Source organism: Protopterus annectens, chromosome 7.part0, assembly GCF_019279795.1.
Source record: "Protopterus annectens isolate FY-2018-M chromosome 7.part0, PAN1.0, whole genome shotgun sequence".
Lineage (NCBI taxonomy): Eukaryota > Metazoa > Chordata > Ceratodontiformes > Protopteridae > Protopterus > Protopterus annectens.
Genome location: NC_056739.1, coordinates 1106129549 through 1106147604, shown reverse-complemented (window position 1 = coordinate 1106147604; position 18056 = coordinate 1106129549).

Genomic DNA, 18056 nt, shown 5'->3' with positions numbered 1-18056 from the left:
ATTTATTTAAGCAGTTTCCTTGCTCCATCAGTTTTCTTCAGCTACAGTTGTTTATGTATATATGTGCAGATATATAATTTTAATAATCAAGTAGCCATATCAGCTTGCAAAGCCATTTTTTAAATATGAACTAGGAAGACAGAGAAGAATATTCCATCATTCACCACAGATGTCAAATATGGAAACAGGCCTGTAGGATCGAAAGGAGATCAATTGCCTGAATAAAATCTACGTTGCAAGCTAGCAACATCTTAAGCTAGCAGCACCTTATAACATGTATCTGGATGCCGAGGGAATTAAACTCATATGTGCTGGAATGAGAATCATTTGTTCTTTATTATTGTAAACTGTGCAAAATACTGTGATTTAAAGATGCAAAGAAGACATGAAACAACTACAATCTACCTACTTAAACGTACAAAAATAATGTGCCAACATCTCACCGTACAAAGAATAGTAATTCATATGCCTCTTTCGAATCTCTAAATCATTTTCTTGCAGATCTTCTAGCTTTAGTGACAGTGGAAACTTTTCGCGCTCAAATGCTTTAACTTTCTTACACTGTAGAAAAAGGCAATAGCAGTAAGATGTAAGGTATTCCTGCAAGCTAAGATTCCATTCGCCTTGGAACTTTCGGCTCTGTTGTTAGTCTATCATCTGTCTTTTGTGCCTTTTCTTTTTTTTTTTTCTCATCTTACTCTAAAGGATAGATCTACACAAGAAACACTAGATATGGCCTCCCAGTTCCTCTTTTATGTTCTTCTGCTTTTTATGCATGCTAGTACACCTAAACTTCTAACCTAATGTGTAGGATAATGAGCAATAAACACTGAGGAGAGTCAATATAAAATAATCCACAATAGATAGTACAGTCTGAACATTTCTAGAAGTAGTGGTCTCCAATGATATGCAATAATCTGAAAGGGATCTTGCAGGGCAATTAAGAAGTATGGATGGATGCAGCCAGGGAGTAAGCATGCAAACCAAGCAGAAATCTTAACACCAAGCTTAAAGGTCTCGTGGGATCTGTCCTTAGTCATTTTTGTAGTGCCTGTCTTAAGAAAACCCTTTTTCCTATGTCTGAATTGCTTCTGTGTGCAATTCTGTGCTTAGAACAAGGAGCCTTACTGTCTGCACAAAGTTCTAATGATACTAGAATTAACCTCCAGTGTGACCCTAACAAATCTGTAGAAATGATGCAGAAGATGAAAAGACAAAATAATGAAAACCACCATAGTTTGAGTAGTGCTTGCACAATTATAAGGGCAAGAAGATAAGGCAATATATACCACAAAATCTTTTTCTCTGTTTCCTTATGCCAGAGTTTTTAACTTTACCTTGCATTTAAAATAACGTTGTCATATAGATTAATAGATTGAAACATGATAAGGATATACATTTAGATGTTTAAAAAAGTTAGTTTGAAACTTGATATATTTTTCAGGTCAACGATTTAATTTTCCCTTGACAGAAATGCTCAACTACTGCATCTTACTATCGAATGTGGGGACGTTATGTAACAAACTCCAAGGAAATCTTCCTTGAAAACTGTAACAAAAAATAGCATGTCACTGTATTGTGTTCCTACCTCCAGCCAATAATTTTCTGTAATATACTTCACTGCCTTATAATGCTTGCAGGTGCCCTTAACTCGCTGTTATTCATATGTAATGCCGCTTTGATTGTTTCTGTTGCTAGGGGTCAGTGGCATTCAGTAATATGCATGTGTGTTGCTTCACAGCACATTTATTCTTTGTTTAACCAGTCTTACTCTTGTATTGACTTGGATCAGACCAGTTCCATCAGGCAGGTTTCGTCACTGCAGAGGTTACTTTTAACTTTACAGGTGCTTAGTACTCAGAGGCAAATGCTTCAGTCTGAACAAATGACAGTGCCTCAGTGGAAGTTTCCCTAGACTACCCTGCTGATGTACTTCAAATCGGTATGGAAAGCCATCTACATAAGTAATGGGTTTGCTTAGAAACATGCCCAGTCGTTTGTTGGCTTTTTACAAGAAATTATCAACAGTGTTTTAAGTATTAATGCTAGCTGTGTAATTGTGGTTTTCTGCAGTAAAACTAAAGTAAAACTCAGTTCATAAGAGTCACTGGAATACATTACCCAAAAGCAAGCATGTTTTATTAATAAAAGAAATGTAACAAAACGAATAGTGCCCATTGGCAAACCAACACCATAAGCTCCACACACATAATTCTGATAAAATGTCTTTATTCCAATATACCAAGTTAAGCGCTTTCATCCCGTAAATGACACTCTGGGACTTCTTAAGAACTTAATTAAACAATGGGGTTTCTTAATAAAAAAATGTATAAGTCGAACAAAGAAGTTCACCAAAGAAGCTAGCAATTGCTTCTAGACATAGTTGACATAGGATAAATATGAATCTGTAACATATAGGTGAAAAATTGATATACTGTCTATGCATTCATTTATCCTTTTACCCTAATATCATGATTTTGCTGTATTTTTAATTTATTTATTAAATCAGGTTGTTTGCTGTTGGAGTTAAGCATTCTGGTTCTTACTGTTGTTTCTCAAGGCATATTTAGCATTTACTGTATATTACATATATGTGGACACCCGATGTGTCAGGATGTGTGTGTATATCTGTGCATGTGTGTGTGTGTGGGTCTGTGGGTGTGTGTGTGTGTGTGTGTGTGTGTGTGTGTGTGTGTGTGTGTGTGTGTGTGTGTGTGTGTGTGTGTGTGTGTGTGAGACAGCTCGTCGTGCATGTAGTATGGGTTGCAGCATAGCAGTGATACCTCATATTGCTAAATACACATTAAAATGAAGTAACACTGACTCACTGACAATTAGTTATTTTGCCATCTGACTTCTGGTGTTAATTGGCATAGGATCATGGGTTCTCATTCAATTTATTCACCAAATAACCATCCCACTCAACTTTGAAACATACAATAACCTAATTTTCATTCCTGGTAGTTTTACCCTAGCCAGTGGCATCAATCACCCTAGAGTTTGTTTTTTTTCTTTGTTGTACCAAAAATGAGACAAAATGAAATGAAAGATGAAGACAAACCAGGTAAGTGTTTTCAGTTGTATTTAGTTTTCTCCATTCCTAACAATATACAACTACCTGACAGACACAGATTGTACTAAGATACTTTAAATGTAAAGTTCTTGCCCTGATGTTACTCAGATAATTGTGAACTGAGAATGCAGTTATCAGCAGTTCCTACCCCTATATTTACTGTACATACAGACTGCAGTAGGAAAGAAACACTTTACTTTAGGGAATGGGCGACCTGTACATCACCATTGTGATTGGAGAATGAACATTTTCCAGAAGAGTATTAATGTACAGGTACTGGCCACTAAAAAACAAGCCCACTGCTTTACAGCTGCATGTTAAGCTATGGTGAAATTCGAACAGCAAAGAAATCAAATGGCTGACATTTTTTTATGCTTGCTAAATAGCACTTAGAGAGAAAGAGAGAGAGAGAGTGAGAGAAACAGAAACAGCACTGACTGGCAGTCCATCAGCATGTGATCTCTTAAAATCTTAATGTCTGCCATTACTGGCTGACTTCAGAATTCATTGATTTTCACTATTTAAGCAGCACTATCTTATTCTGTAAAATTATGGACTGTAAGAGGGTGGGAAGGCTGCAATGCGTTATACGGGTCTATATTAGATCAGCAAATGCTTAAAAAAGCGAACGCTGATTGATCGAACTTATGTAAGCGAAAGCTTACAATCTCGAACTGTTAGAGCAGCGATTTTTTTTCCTAGGGAAAAAGATTGCTGTTCCAAAACACATACACACAACACACGCACACCAAACAAACAGCAAACCACACATACACACCTAAAATCTGATACCTAACCCTACACTAAACTATACACACACCACTAGCTATCCACTTACCTTAACCCAAACCCTAACCCTAAGGTCCGTCACTATCGCACACTCACCTCACTTGCTCCCTAACCCTAACTCACCTAACCTGTCCTAACCCTCATGTCCACACAATCGCTCTTATACCTAACCCGCGCCCTGACCCTAACTTACCTAACCCGCCCTAACACTCACATCCACACAATCGCACACTTACCTGAACCTGACACGTAACTTTCCACCACAGCACTGAAAATACCAAAGCAACAGAAACTGATAATCAAATTCTTTCCCTAGGAAAAAATGTGGGTTTCTGTTGCTTTGATATTTTAAGCTTTTGCTTACATAAGTTCAATCAATCAACGTTCGCTTTTTTAAGCGTTCGCTGATCTAATATAGACCCTGTTATACTATGTTTTTTTTTTAACTTAACACATTTGAGGATGTGTTCACTAATCACCTTAAACTGACTGTGTGTGTGTGTGTGTGTGTGTGTGTGTGTGTGTGTGTGTGTGTGTGTGTGTGTGTGTGTGTGTGTGTGAGTGCACACGTGCATTAAATGCTTAGATAACTTATATTTTGAGTGTAAATATACTTCTTCCAAAAACAATTATATATACTACAGCAAGTATGAAACATTAGGCAGAGGAACTATTTAACATCAAAATTATTTAAAAAAAAGTACAAAACAATTTATAGACAGCCCTCCATGGTATATGTTATGTGTGAATAACACCCTCCAGGTGTGTGGAGGCCCTCTGCCTGTGATGTTGAGCCCCAGAACACCCCTGAGTATCTGTTTATTACTCAATAACACATACCCTGTTGGGCATTTTTGCTTGCTTAAAGCATTGTTTCATTCATTCATTCATTTATTCATTCATTCATTCATTCATTCATTCTTTCATTCTCCAAGTACCTGTTTAACCTAGTTCAGAGTTGCAGGGGAGACACAGCCCACACATCATTTTCCAGTGCAGATGAACTTAGAATGAAAGGGATGTCAACCATTCACAGGATGTGTCGCACACACACACACACACACACACACACACATACACACACACACACACACACACACACACACACACACACACACACACACACACACACACACACACACACACACACACACACACACACACGCACACACACAGACACACACAGACACACACACACACACACACACACACACACACACACACACACACACACACACACAGTTTGTACAAATATTTAAGGGCAAATTGGAGGAATGCTAATTCACCAATAATATGTAAGAGGAAATCAGAATACATTGTGAACCAACAAAGGTATGTGAAAAAAAGACTCCACAAAAAACACCACAGACACAAAACAAAATGCAAATTATTAAAATATAACATATGCATTTGTGATATTTCTTTTATTATAAAAAGCTGACAAAATGCTAATAACAAGCTTGAGTACTGTGTGTGCCATACTTAAAGTGCACTTGTGAATCTGGACTAAGTTTCCGTTATTCATAATCCAAGCAGCAATCCAATGCAGCAATCAGAGATTGAAATTAAAAAGAAAAATAATTTAGTGAAAGTGATTTGTTTCAGACAAAATTCACTCTCATGTGTAAGATAAATGAAGCTCTATACTATAGCATATTCATTAGTGCATACTTTAGACAACAATAAAGCCTGCAGTTAAAGGGGCCAAATGCTCAAGACATGCCCCCATAAACAGAGGTCCTTTGCTGCAAAAGGTAATGTGGACAAAGAACTTGAAGGACTCTTCCATAACAGCTCCAACATGTTTGATTCTTTTCCAGATTAAAAGATGCCCAAGGGAGATATGCTCTAATAGAAAAGGAACTGTTAGCAACTTTGTGTGGGTGTAAGAAATTATACGGTGTTTTAAGTGAAGAACGTCAAGTAGAAACAGACAAAAACCCCTTGTAAAATGTGTTCAGAAAGTCCTTATACAGAGAACATTCAAAAATCCACAGCATGTCACTTAATGTGCGTAAGTGTGATCTCAAAGTGAAGATGAGGCCAAATAAGGATATGCACATAGCAGATGCACGAGTTGTTGAAGAGATAAAGATTATTTGGGTAATTCTGTAGTTACCAATGGGAGAAAAAAAATTTAGAGAAGCACAGAACTGTGTATTAAATTAAATTACAATGAAAGGGGACTAGCAAAAACTAAGAAGTGGGAAAGAAGTTCAGTCTTTTTTTCAGAGAATAACCACAATGTGTTTGGGATTAAATTTCAGTGGTGAAAAAATAATAATTCTCAATCATTTAAGAAAATAAACACTTGAGAGCATACAGAAGTCACATTCCGAGCATTAAACTGTAAAGAAATAAGAACAATAAAATCTACTTGCCAGGAATGTTGACTCAGAACAAATTAAATATAGAGTTCTTCCATCCAAAATGCATACCGTAACAACAATCAATAGATGCTAGTATGCCCCGTACTAGATAAACCATGGAGTCAAGTGAGCATAGATTTGTTCCAATTCAATGAAGCCATGTATCTCATTTGGATGGATTATTATTCAAGGTTTCCTAAAAAAATCAAAATGACAGACACCGCAGGTGCAAATATGATTAGTGCATTAAAATCTATATTCTTGAAACAGAGAAGACCTCATGTTGTTATATCCTATAATGGTTCATAATACAAAAGCCAGAAATTTAAAAGAATCATACACGAGTTATGACTCAGACATATAAAATCCAGCCCATTTTTGATTGTAATGAACATGATCAATTGGAAATAAGTATTTAGTGAAAATCTTGAGTGGCAAAACAGTAGTAGAAACTACAAGGATTACATCTCACAGTTTTAAGATATAGGAACCATCCATTGTAAGGACTGTATCTCTTACCAGATCAACTATTATTCAGCAGAGCTGCATAGCAAATTGAGAAAAAGCAAGATTATAAACCATGGGGAAGTCTGCAGCCTGGAGATGAAGTACTTGGTAAATTAGATGAACCAAAATTCTATGTTGTATATGAAGAAAATGGAAAATGTTATCAGAGAAATGGTGGACATTTGTACATGCAAACACATCGAAGACAATTCTGTGAAGGTGTACAACCAAAAGTGCTACAGACATGCAGACTGTGAGAATTACGATATTAGGAGCTGCAGAGGGAGACACCTCAAATTCTGCCTCTAAGCTGTTGTACAACAAAATCAGTTTCAAAATATGAATTGTATGTCCAGTGTAACTAGTTCCATAAAATATTCTAGCTGTGCCTCACCTTCGAAGAAACTAGATAGATATTTGTCTATATGTTAATAATGATTACTGAAGTTATATTTATTTAAAACAGTATTTAAATACTTAACACAAATAGCTCACAACATGCTTAATAAGTTAAGCTTGACATTAAATGTGTGTGAAACATAATACACATTACCTTATAAGTGTATGTATTCTACATTTTCTTTCAGATTTCTAAAGTAGGATACTGTATCTTGGACACATAGTTCAAAGCTAATGAGCCAGCTGCATTGATTTGCCTGTGGTAAGGAATGATTCTAGAGAGGGTTCTTTCTAAATTTGTACTCATTTAGACTGGACTACATATGCAGTATCTGTGTTGTTTATTATGCATCCAGACATTATACTTACTGTTTGACTTTGCATCTGCACCTCTGGCAAACTATGTTAATTATTATACAACACCTTAATGTTTAATACTTTGCATAATGTTTTTAAAGTTACATGCAGGTTTAATCTGTCAGTTATTCTGACTAACTCATAATGTTTTGTGTACTCCTTCATTTTTCCTACATATCAGTTTTCTAAGGCACAAAAATGCACAAAAAAATCACTGACTTTCTTATTTCACTAAATAGAATCACACTGAATTGGGTGCTACCATATTTTAAGTATTTGTCTGTATATCACCAAAACCCCCAAATAAGTAAAAAAGTTGAATTTTAACCATAACTATTTATGTATCTGAATTAATTAAAAAGTGATTATATTTATTTACTGCTTGAGCAAAGATTAGTCACAAGATAATTAAATTGTTTTCAAAAATGTTAAACATTTTTCAGATGCCTCCTCTTGAACTATGGCGTAAGCAACTTCTCCAGTTTCTGAGGAAGCCTCTTAATCCATACGCTTGTCTCCAGTGCCATGCTTGGTATGTGGAACAAGGTTATATAGTGGGATTAGTTTCATAGTGATAAACTCACTCCCAAGCAGCACTTTTGAATGCATTACTTTTAGTGCACTGATCAATCCTAGTACCTCATGGAAAGAAGGCTTTACATGCTTAACCATGTTATAGAATTCCTATATTGATCTAAAATTTTAATTTCCATCCAACTATAACTCTTATTCAAGCTGTCTACTTATTGATTCGGCAACCTAACTAGAAAACCTTAAATTCCTCATATGTTACTTTGCTTCTTAAACATTTAAAAAAATATACCCCCGGATTCACGAATCCTCTGTGTAAGACTAAATAAGTCTTACTCGGAGGCTGCAGTTGAATGGTATGGTGTCACTGTGCCATGAGTATTCATGAGTGCACGCTGACTCTACCCCAAGTCTAACACGGACCGTGCAGGAAAGCAGGGGGCGTGTCCGACTGCCGAGCAGTCTAAAGGTCCACGCCCCTGCAAGTGTCTGAAATGCAAAATGTCAACACACATGACCGAGTCCGCTCAAATGTCCATGTACCCAACACCACACTCCCTGACACTGTAAACCCCCAGCACAGTTATAAAAAGTAAAACATTAATTTTTTTTTCTAATTCCCGATATAGCTGCCCGTATTTGCATGTGTGTTTGGGTGTGCCCATTGCTTAGCTGCAGTTAGCAATCTCGACATGGAAGAGCATAATAAGGAATGTTTATGCAAATTACACCAAATAGCAATAGCATAGTGGTAGAGCATTCGCACAAAGAGGAGGCATTCATGGTTCGAGTCCCACCACTCCCCTTCCTATTTTATGTTCAAAATTAGTATATGAAATAATTCCTGACATACATGATTAAACTTTTACTAAAAAGCATTGAAATGGCCTATGTATCAGTGAACAAAATGTATATTTATAAAGGATCCTGACATATAATTGCCCGTAGTTAAGCAGCGCTTTACCCAGCGCAATGTAGTTGCCCATAGCTAAATAGCGCTTTAACCAGCGCAATCGATTTGCGTGGAGATGCGTGCCGTGCCAACCAGTGCACCATCGGGCAACATGGAGCAACGTAGAGCAAAGTTGCTTAAACACAGCCACACCCCCTAACCTGTCTGGACAGTAGTAAAATAAAAAGCAATGACAAGGTTCAAACCCAGAACACCGTGCACCATCATCAAAGTACTGAACCACTAAGTCACGACAGCTCAGGATAAATAGCCACTGTTAACATGTATATATATATATATATATATATATATATATATATATATATATATATATATATATATATTAACCATTGCTAAGCAGGTCTACAGTCAGCCGAGAATTTTCAAAAATGGCCAATCACACAAAAAGAGTGGGAAATGCAGCATATTTAAGCCCCATAGGCAGGAATACATGCCATAACTGATTGTAGCTCCCATCTGCAGTTAGAATGGCTGGTGCTGGAGAGGGTACATGCTTTAGAGCGCAACGCTGAGGCATCGAGGAGTCAAAATACATGGTTTGGCTCCTTGTCCACCGTCATGAGTCAAAACTCCTGCAGGGCCAGTTCCAAGGGACGGAGTACAAAGTAGAGGCTTGGAACTGGTTAGCTCATGACCTCACCAGTGTCACAGGTGTTCCTCGGACTGGTGAGCAGGTCCATCACCACCATGCAGACCAGAAGAGATGGAAGCAGGACCTACTGAACCAATGGATACAGGAGGCCCGTGGGATGCAAGATGCCCCACAACTGAGTAGGTAGCCATGGAATGCAGTATGTACGACATGCTAATTTATTCTGTATAATGGATAGGTATGTCTCAATATCACTTCATTTACTTCACAGCTGCAGGTGTCCGTGCTGTGAATCAGCAAGCCTATGCAGATAGGCTGCTAAGGCTGCACCACCAGGCAGGTTAGTAATTATTCTGCATGTATTGTTATATAAAATAGGTGAGAGAGCCTGAAAGAAAGTGTTGTAGCCCAATAATACAGCCATAAAATGCCCTGAATAATTCCTCTGCATGTACTGTTATATAAAAAAAGTCAGAGAGCCAGAAAAAGAGTGTAGTAATCCATTAAGAAAGGTAAAATATGTCCGGAATAATATCTCTGCATGTACTGTCATATAAAATAAGTGAGCGAGCCTGAAAAAGAGTATTCTAACTTGTTAATAAAGGTATAATATGTCTTGAATATGTCTGCCATATGCACTGTAATATCAAATAAAGGAGAGAGCCCGTGGAAAAGTGTGTAATGTAATTAATAAAGGAATAAGACTTGGAGTGTGTCTGTGTCACTTACTTGAAATGTTGTTGTACCCTTGCATTATACAAATAGTACTGTTTTAATAAGTGCTGGCAACCCACAGTTGGGCAGTCCCATATAAAGTGGTTGATGGAAGTGCCAGTAGCTGTGAAGCATATATACAGTCCTCAACAGTCAGTTACTAGCTGGCATGCATAAGTCAAAATGGCACACGAGTAGCTTGTTAATTTGTTCCCCAGAAATGTGAGTGTGCTACACGAAATGCAGGGTTCTGTACAAATTGAACTTAAAATGTCATGTGAACACATCCAGATATGTAGATAAAGAAATATAAATAAAATCATGAAATATGTAGCAGTAACATCTGCATCTTGGACAGTTAGTATGTCAGATATAGGACAGGTATATAATGAACTAGCCAAACCCATTACACAACCTAATGCATGTTGGCAAGTGTAATAATACATGTAGGAGATATACACCTGCAGTCAATAGGAATGTAGTGTAGACTAAAAGTACTTATAAGATGTTAATTAAGGTTTCTTTCTACACCTACTGTATGTGCATAAACAATGCAATTCCACACCTCAATGGGTATGTGTAATCTCAAAATATTTGTTGGGACATATGTCCTATTGTTCTATAAATATCTGCATTCACTTTGATGCATGTGCCCTGTTCAAACACCACAATCATGGTGGCCTGTTGCTACCAATCATCTCTGCATGCTGTTGGAATGTCCACTGTCGTTCAATATATGCATGTGTTATTCTTGCTGTACAACTGTTGGAACCTTGGTGTGTTGGGTTAATAAGAATATTACTGCATGCTGTTGCAACTAATTTGGAATGCTGTTGTTTATGTTGTAATTAAACACACCTAATCACAGAATGTATGGGAAGGCCGGTCCCAGCGGACCCACCTGTCCCTCCTCAGCTGGCAAGTGCACCTGGCACCAGCAGGTCCGGTGCCCAGCCCAGGCTCTCCTCCACCATTGGTCCTGTGCCACCTTTGGGTGGAAGCGCTGCAGGGGATGGGGCTTGTTCCCCCCGTGCAAGCATGGGCGGAGAAGGGCCACCTGTCACCCTTCGAAGGGTCTGGGTTGTGGTGCATAGAGAGATCCAGCGTTCAGTCACTGATCCCCTACACCGGCTCAAGGCAAGAGTGGCACGTCTCATGGGTGAGCCTGCCCGTCCTACGCAGCCCCCAGCACAGCCACCCTCGGGGCTGTGAAGGTGCAGTGGTGACTGCCCATGGGTGGGGATCTCAGTTCCACTGTTACCATCTGTGGGCTCATGGGCTTGCGATTTCCAAACAACCATCCCCGTCAGTTGTGTTCACCCACCCCATGTGTCATACACTGCCCCAGTATGCATCTTGTTTGTCTTGTCTGTTTACCTCCCCAACCTACCTCCCCAAATATACCTACTTCCTTTACCACACTTTCCACTCTCACCTGAAAAAAAAAAAGGGCAATCTGTACCCACAAAAAAATGACGCCCCATACATAGCTGCCCATTTCGCACATGTCTGCTGGACATGTAAACTGATAATTATAATTGGCAGTACAACATACTTTGTTGCCCTCACCCCTCTCCCAGGGGTGGAAGGTTTCAAATTTCACTCCAAATTTATTGCATATGCACAGCTGTTGCTGGTAAAGAAATGGGCAGCTATGGACCTTCCCTACACCTGTCCTGCACATCCTGAGCTTGTTTTCCTACTGTCTTTCCCTCTTTGTGCCCCCTTTTTCACCACTTTCCTATCTCCCCATTTTTTTTCTTTCAAAGAAATTAGCGTGGGGGTTAGCGGGAGTAAGCACTTTTAAGCAGTAGTAAGCGGGTTTAATGAGTGTGCACATGTGTGCGCTTAGCTAAGCATCGCTAAGCATCACGCAAACCTGCGCAAACCCACTTACAACTGCTTAAAAGTGCCTTAGTCACTCTATGTCAGGGCCCTTGTTTTGCTGATCAGCAAAATAAAACACCTCTATCAGTCTCGAACCCCAGACCTTGGACACACTAGACTGCATGAAGTACCACTAAGCCACAGCAGATATACAATAACTTGGTGCTGAAATAAATATATCATGCATTACAATGAGTGAATGTAAAGGAAAAATAGGAAGGCCATAACACAAAGCTTGTTCTGTGGATCTTTACCAGCAATTGTTGTGGAATTGCAGTACATGAGTGTAATATGAGAAGCAGCCATTCAAGCAGCAAATAATGTTACAGAGGCACTTTACAACCCCACACAGTATCATAGCAGGACACACAGTGGCATATCTGATCAGGGCAGAGACCATAGTTCCTAACTGTGACTACTTTTCAGGGATGTCCCTGATTGTGAAACATATTTTAGCTGTGTCCCTCTGAATCCCTCTGAAAAGTACTGACATCAGTCAGAAAGGTGGGGTATTACACAATGAATACTGACAATAATAACAGTAGACACCGCTTGTACTTCATAAAAGGAGTACTAATCCATATGCACTGCTTCACTCAAGTCTACACTTACTGTCTCTATTATGTGTAAGGTGTACCTCACTTTTAACTACCTATCCCTGACTCCATGCAAAGATGTATCTGAGTATTTCATAGGCCTGGCAGAGGCACAAACACACAGGCATATCAGCAATTCTGCTGTTACACACTCTGCAAATAGCTTTGGTAGGACCTCCATAAGCATACCCTTATGTAGGAGTACAACACAGAAATACCAAAGGATGTAGCCATGTACTGGTAGCAACTGACTGTAACAATGCCATTGTACCAGTGATGAAAACACCTGTGAGTTGCACAGACAAAGAATAATAGTGTAAAATTTGACTACCATCTGTATAGGTTCACAGTTGGGAACTATGCAGATGATAAACTAACAGGTACACACCAATCCTTTAAGTCCAGTAAGATAATATTCACACAATAATACATAATGCTGTCTGCATGTCAGCACCCCCCCCCACAATTAAAATATACTTGTGTGTTTAGAGTCTACCAAGGATGTAGGTAAGCATACTCAGTACTGGAATTGTCCAGTTTCCTGAGAACCCTGTGCTAATGTCAAAAATAAAAAACACAAACCCTGAAGAGGTGAATACATTAATATTCACAGTATAACAGTTCACAAACATTTCATGTACCAAAAGAATACTTCTCAATAACTACTTTTGTATGGCAGTTAATTATATGAGTAGAAAAGAAACTACATAGTCACATAAATGTTGTGTAACCATTTGTAGGGGTGAGTTAAACTCTACACTGATAGCTCTGTACTGGAAGTGGCAACAGTCAGGCCTGAGTACAACATGTACATCACTGTCCACACCTTTAGCTTCAGATATAAGAAGTATACCAACTTTCTGACTTACACAACATTGTCCACAGCAAACAAGCATGGGCCCCACTCTGGAAATCTGAAAGGGCTACGCCTACATATCTTAGCAATTTATAGCATTGGGTTGCTATGACAGTGAGTACTGCAATTACCACACAGCAGGCTGTATGCATTTACCAAATGCTGGGCACCAATTGGTGCAGAGGGCATCACATGCACATGTGCAGATACCTATAAAAGCAGACTGTACTTGCTATCCCCACATGCAATCATTACATTGCAAGTGTCAGACATCGTACAACTCTTGGAGAGTCGTGAAAAAAACTATTACTTACTAAAAAATATTTAATTAAGTATAAATAATACATACTTAATTACTAACTAAAACTATTAATTAAAAAAGAAAAAAGCTTAATTAATAACCAAAACTAAAACTTAAGTAAATAAACTTTACTTAATAAAAAATAAATAAATAAAAAAGTTGTCAAATCATACACAGACGGACCTGAAAGTGACAAACACGTATGTAACAGATATGTAGTTACTGGCAAGTAGTAGAGGTTTATGAATAGTACTGTACATACTCTGAAACATGCATATGTGGCAGCAGTAGCTTTGTATGCACTGATGCCATGCATAACTACTGCCATGGACAAATTAGTGTGTAGCTATGTGCAGTGGGACATAACTGTGGCATATGTAGCTCAGCATTATATGTCAAACATCTGATCATGTTATCTATGTTCTGTACAGTAATGTGTATAATGGCAGTTTGGGGGAGTAGTGCAAACACCTATATAAACTTGGATGTGACAGAGTAAGACATGCATGATAGTCATATAATGTGTAGCTTAGCATTGGCAACTGCTGTACCAGGCTAGTATAGTAATGTAGCATATGCAGCTATATATACTCCCTGTACTATTGCTGTATGCACACATGTGACAACTATCCATGTTGTATCAAGACACAACAGGTCATCCGTGAGGTGTATGGACTTGCAACAGTGTGGACCTTGTGTGTGTATGGCACACACATATGGAGAGATATTTATGTGTCCGATATATTAGCGTCTTAACATGTGCATAGAGCAAGGGACAAACTGCAACTGTTTGTGAAGGGTGGACATGTATATGTTGGTGCAGGTTGTTATGTGCATAGTTATATGTAGGTTGTAGTGTGTGGCAAAGAAGACAGCATATAGTGCTGGCAGATGACATGTGGTGTTTAATCACTGTGGGTATGATTTGTTAGGTTTTTAGTCTTCCAGACAGGGGGTCCTGCTAAAGATACATGGGCTGAGAATACCTTCCATGCATTCTGCACAAGACTGTGTAATATTATTACATAACTGTATCCCTCTCAACCTGTGCATAATTGATATTCCCACCATGAAAGGTGGACTGTATATGTGCCTATATGTATATCTATATGTACACCAATGGATGTTCATATGTACGCTCAAGCTCAATGTTGTAAATGTATTGCCATCCCTTTTGTTAAAAACCCTGTACCCATGGACTACCACATAGGTGGTAGTCTACTCAACACCAAAAGTGTGATTACAGACTATGGGACACAGGTGGACAGTAGTGTCCCTTTTGATAATCACAGTGCTACACTAGTCATGTAAACTGTGTACGGTCCACATGTCATCAGAAAAGGTGTGTCATCCATGGAAAAAGAGGTCAGTGTTCCACTCTACTCATCAGTCATAACACCCATCATAGAGTACAATGGTCCTGTTGGTATGTACCTCAAAAGACATGTACAGCAACTGTAGATGCCAGACACATACCTCACAAAGAGTATTACCAGACTAAAAACAGATGCCCTATGCAGACTGTCTTACAAAACCACAGCTACACTGTGTCGCATACCGCCTACCCAGTGCCAACCTCTGCCTAACATACAAAGCTATGCCAAACCCACAGGTGTTGGACATGCTCCATATAAACAGATTAAACTCCATACAAGCTACACACTGTAGTGATCTAAACCTTGTAACGTCAAAAAGCAGAACATGCTGGAGTGGTACATGATCATGTCAGACACATACCATACTCTGGAACTAACTACCTATCAATAGCAAATGAAGGTCCTCATAAGCAGTTGTCATGAATAATCATGATGATTGGATGTGAGATAGGAAACACAACCTGGGAATCACCTCTGTGTCTCTGCATGACAGGGGCACATGAACCTAAATTACATGGGTGTTGGAGGGCAGGGTACCACATGGCTAGGCTTTCATAGGCCCTACGGCTAATAGCCTATAAGCTACCTAGGACCTGATACACACACGCATGTACTTGTTGCATTACTTGCTATGTGAGGTTGACTGAGTGTGATGGTGAATGTGTAGGTGAATGTGTCAAAGTTGCGTATATGTGTGATAGCCTAGTGGAAAACTGTTTATATCATGGTATGTAGTGTTGTAGCTCTGATCACAGCAAAAGATATGTATGCTACTGCTAGGCAGGAAAAGCAGTATGGCATATGGTGTGACGTAGTCCCATGGTGTTGACTGGAGTGTGCCATTGTAGGCTACAGCAGTACATGTATGCTTATTGATTGTTCACACTAGTGAATACAAATCCCGTTTGAACTGTAGTACTACCTGAAGCTGTAGGCCTAAACAGCACAGTATGGTGTATATCCACACTGCTTGGAAACACTGTTTTGTTTGTTACCTGTAGTCCTCACACATTACATAACTCAGGCATGAGGTTTTATAAGTGCTGACACAAAGTACTGTATGGTACACAGGTAAAACTCATCTGGGTTGCCATACCTTTGTGTCTTGTAGGTATGTCTGATGTGTGCATGGGTATGCCTGTAACATGGCCTCAGTGGTAAATGTGTCACAGGATATAACTGCATATCTAGCAACATGTATAGTGTAATACAGCAGTATGCCACCTATATTGATGAATGTGCACATATGTTACTGAGGGGTTTGCTATCAACAAGTAGTGTGGTGTACTGGTAGTACTGTAACTGTACTTTACATTCATTTCAATGGATGACAAATGTCTGTATTCATTAGCTTCATATACACCTCCTGTGGCTAGGTGGTGCATTGTGTCACATACAGTGTGCCATGTACTGTTGTATAGTCTTACATACTGGTTTCACTTTGTTGCTGTGCAGAACATGGTTTGGTATATAGTATGTGCCAGGCACTGTCAGGCAGTTGTGGGCTGAGCAGTCATATGTGGTATTAAAAGTGTGTATCTACTGACAGCCAATAGGTTGCTATATATGGCATTTCATTGATGTCTGTACTTTAGAATGTTAAGTGTGCCACATGACTTGCTCACAATTACTGTTTTATTGTCTTCCAGGGACATGGCTCACAACAGGAAACCTGCTTATTCCCCTGAGGAGGAAGAAGTCATCGTAGATACCCTGATACATCATCACAACCTGCTGTTCTCCAGAACCAGCCAGGAACAGCATGGGCGTACTGCACTGTGGCAGGATGTTGTTCATTGGGTGAATGATGTAGGCATGCATAACTGGACTTATGAGCAGGTACGCCATCACTGCAGTGATTTAATCAGACATGTCTGGCAGCATGCCTCCGATGTCCACAGACAACAGCTTGCCACAGGTGGTGGTGCAGCAACACATCCCCCCTCACCAGCGTGGAAGAGCTGCTCCTCCGCGTGGTGGCTCCTGGCCAACCAGTACAACAGACCTGTGACATCATGGAGGCCGGAGTCACCCAGCACATCGATACAGAGCATGCAGGTTACATGGCATATCTGTAGACTACTGTTAGCTCAATTGTTAGAACATGCATTTATCAGATGTGTACTGTTTATTCAGAAGATGTGGAGCCTGGTGTCATGCAATATTGATAATTTGGGACATAATCTGTAGGCCTGTGACTGTCACCTCTTGTACTACTGTAAAATTGCAAACTCACAGCAGCAATGCCATAGTTGTTGACACTGACAAACTGTCTCATATACTTGCAGGTCCCTCTGGTGTGATAGCAAGACAACAGACCCATGCTGGTGAGTGTTCTACATTTAATATAGCATATAACATGTGCATGTCATAGGAGAGTTGTAGGCCATATACACATGTAAAACACCTACACATAATGCATGCTCTGCATGTTCTCTGTGGGACTATGCACATCCCAGTAACATGAGTAGCTGCCTCAAACACATGCAATACACAGAGCATCCCAACCAATTGTGGTACACTGTAGTGGACATTGTATAGGCAGAGTCAATACACATGCACACAACATACACCACTTTGTCATATGCAGTAAGTGTTAATATGATACACATGGCATATGTAGACACCTGCTGTAAGGTCATACTCCAGTATCCCAAATGTCATCAACACAGCACACATACTATACCTGAGGGGTAGAGGCCTATCATGGGGTGGTGTGACACACTTCAACACGCA